Below are 3,827 nucleotides of genomic sequence, written 5' to 3'. Positions count from 1 at the left end.
TCGACCAAATTCCCTCACAAGGTTTTGGTCGGCTCGGGACTATAGTAGGAGACACTGAGCTTGTACACACACACGCACACACACACACACATACACACACACACACACACACTTTGTATATATTATCTTAGATATGCTGCAAGTGTTTCGCTAAAGTTTTAGACAGGCGGTATTCTATATACTTCATTTCACCCAGTTACCGGTAAATTAGTTGGAAATGTTATTAAATAAGATTGACGTAGGGTATGTTTTAAGTATTTCTGTGCGTGTGTATGTTAGTGACTGTATGCATATATGTTAGTATATTATATATAATATATATATATATATATATATATATATATATATATATATATATATATATATATAATGTGTGTGTGTGTGTGTGTGTGTGTGTGTGTATATACATACGCATAAGTATAATATATATATATATATATATATATATTATATCTATCTACATACACATACACATATATATTCATGTATATATATATATATATATATTTATTTACTAACACATAAATAAGCACACGCACACACCACACACACACACACACACACATATATATATATATAAATATATATATAAAATGTATATTTTATATACCTTGCAGTATAAAACCGTAATAAAGTTTAGAAGTTTAAGCAAACGTGTCACACTCCTCGAATCCTATCCTACATACAATTGTGGCGAAAATCTGAAATAATACCACAGAACTTAATTGTTCACAATGCCGTTTGAAACTTGGCTGCTGGATGCAGTCAATAATTAGTTAGGTGTTATGTATGGGTACTTCAGCGAAAGAAATAAATTTCCCGATCCCCAAATTAATCGAATTCATTTCGTTTCACTTATGCCTCTGATACTTTTGGGAAAAGCGTGATTGTTACGTTCCGTATTTTAATTTATCTTGTAATGCAAAAACTTTTAGTTCAATCAATAGGAAGCTAGTAAGAATTCGGGGGATATGAAGCAAACTACAGGAATTCCTTTTGGATTAACGAAATCCCTTTTATAATATACAGCATTCTCATTCTGCCCAGTTCATAGATCACAGAGGTTCGCAAAAGAAGTTTTAATTTGCTACCATACGTTACAATAAAACTGAATTTTGACCTTGCGGTAAATTATACTTAAAGATATAATTAAAGTTTATTCAATATTGACTAACTATATTTTGGGAGAAATAACTAAGAATATAATCGTGTTTTTAAATGCCGTCGTATACTTTTGAATTAGTATTATTTGAAAGGGCAATATGATAATTTAATGCCCATCCCTTCTCGTATCATTATGTCTGGTACCACCCACATAACATACTATGTGTATGATTTGTCTCTATGACATGTTATTTCATATGAGTAGGCGTGAAAAAGCAACGTAACAAATTATATAAATATATAATAATATATTATAAATCATATAACTGAGAGAACCAATTGCTTCACTGCTTATAGAATGTCATCATATCATTAGATACACTTGTATTACCAGCAGCAGATACACTTATTCAGATAAACTTTCTATAACTTTCAGATATTCATATGCTATCATATTTGTCATCACCTGGCCTCTAAAAACATGATTCCTTTCACGTGTATTCTTATTACAACAATTTTAACTAATGAAGTTTTGCCTAAAAACGAAATATTCAAGGAAATTCCCATTTAATTGCATGGGATGGACATGCGTTTAAACGACGGTAGGTGAGTGATAAGTTTGAACAAGAAAGCAACTTTTATAGAGACTCATACTGTTTCTTGCAGTGAATAAATCATACGCTGAATAAATGTTTATTAGGAGAAAAGAAAAAGACACGCTCACACACGTACTCACACACAAAAAATATTAAGTTGTATGTGGCAAACAAAGCAGCAAATAACACTAACATTTTAAAGAGAAAACGAATATGCCTTAGTACATCATCGATGAGATGCGATAGTGGTCGGTAGAGAGAAAACATCAGCGGTAGCTGTTGCAGGGAATCGATAGAACTACCAATCTCCAAATCAACATGTAAGAAGTAACAGCATTTTTACTTCAGTTCGCTCACATTGGAATAACAATATCACAACTCTTGCGGTGAGTCTCTACGTTCTTTTATATCGACATTTCTGAAGAAGAAAAGAAATAGTTTTATGATTTTTCTCCTTGCTGTAATTGTATTAAATGCTTCTCTGTTTTTTCAGCAATAAATATCGATAGATGTTTACATAACTTTTTCGATCGATATTTCCTCTTTTCTAACAGATAAGATTCTAATATTTCAAATATTTTCGTAATAGTTTCGTAACTAAAATTAATGAAACATCTGTAAACACATACTCGCTCACACGCTCGCACACACATACACACGTACACACGATATGTTGTTGTATGTATGTATGTATGTATGTATGTATGTATGTATGTATGTATGTATGTATGTATGTATGTGTATGTTTGCATGTGTGTTTGTGTGTGTGTATGTATGTACATATGTATGTGTGTGTGTGTGTTTATGTGTTTATATAGATTTACGCACATGGACACGTAAATACGTCTCAACATAAATTAATAAATATATGATTTTAACGCGTGTATACATCTTTTATCGACATGCCTTCACTACGCGCTCTGTTTCTGTCTTCCTTTTGTACTCTTATTCTCCTTCATCACATTTTCATATTTATTTCTCCCTTATTCTCATACGACGGTATAAATACATATAAATGCATCGAAAATCCATATAAACAAACAGACACAAACATACGCACATATAACACAATTGTTAATATATTGTGTATATACATACGGATGTGCGTGTGTATGTATGTATAATATATATATATGTATATATATATATATATATATATATATATATATATATATATATATATATATATATATATATATATATAATACTAATTAATTAAGGGTTCAGCAGAGATTTGCCTCACCACATACCGAATTTAGAAATAGATTGTCAAAAAGTTTTGGCTATTCTTTTTACTTAATTAGTATTACTTAAACCTTCCTTGAATGGGTCTTTTACATACCGAACTCTACTTGGTGAAATTAATGATTATTTCTAAATTAATTAATTGATTTCACCCTATATTATTGATATATATATCTACACACACACACACACACACACACACACACATATATATATTATATATATATATATATATATATATATAGATACATACACACACATATACACATATATGCATAGATACATAGGTACATGGATACATTCATACATACACACATAAACATATACATACATAAATATGTATATGTTTGTATGCATGTATGTATGTATGTATATATGTATTTTGTATGTAAATATCGCTTACTCAAATAAGCAAGGACATATTGCAAATAAGTTGGCTGACACTTCAAGTTTCACCTATCGACTGATTGAATAAATCGATAGTCGAAACTGAAAGTCCCAATCAACTTGATTTTCAGAATAAATTCGAGTCTACTCTCAATATACTGTCACTCACTCGTCAATGTTTTTTAAAATTTTGTTATTAAGAAAATTCGTTGAAAATATTAACTTAATTATAACACACACACGCACATACACACACACAGGTACACACATAGCATACATACACACGCACGTTACACTACACACGAACACACAAGCTCACGCACATATACATATATATGTAAATAAATAAATATATATAGAGAGAGAGGGAGAGGAAAAGAAAGATAGATAGATTGATAGATAGATACATAGGTAGACAGGTAGATAGACAGGAAAAATAAACTAATATATTGATAGATGGATAGTTATACAAAAAAGGCAAAAAAACACCTGAAT

The 3,827-nt window shown here is 30.3% G+C and overlaps 1 protein-coding gene across 2 annotated transcripts in view; it reads left to right on the top strand.

The window, feature by feature from the left end:
- Positions 1 to 1,447: 1,447 nt before the first annotated feature.
- The window catches only part of LOC115213266 (FMRFamide receptor-like), a 288,283-nt gene continuing 285,903 nt past the window's right edge, over positions 1,448 to 3,827 (top strand). For both annotated transcript variants that reach the window (XR_004999664.1, XM_036503858.1), the window contains exon 1: positions 1,448 to 2,086. The gene's annotated coding sequence lies outside the window, so the exon portion shown is untranslated. The remainder of the gene's footprint in view (positions 2,087 to 3,827) is intronic.

Source organism: Octopus sinensis, linkage group LG6 (genome assembly GCF_006345805.1).
Source record: "Octopus sinensis linkage group LG6, ASM634580v1, whole genome shotgun sequence".
NCBI lineage: Eukaryota > Metazoa > Mollusca > Cephalopoda > Octopoda > Octopodidae > Octopus > Octopus sinensis.
This window is presented reverse-complemented; position numbering and strand designations above follow the sequence as displayed.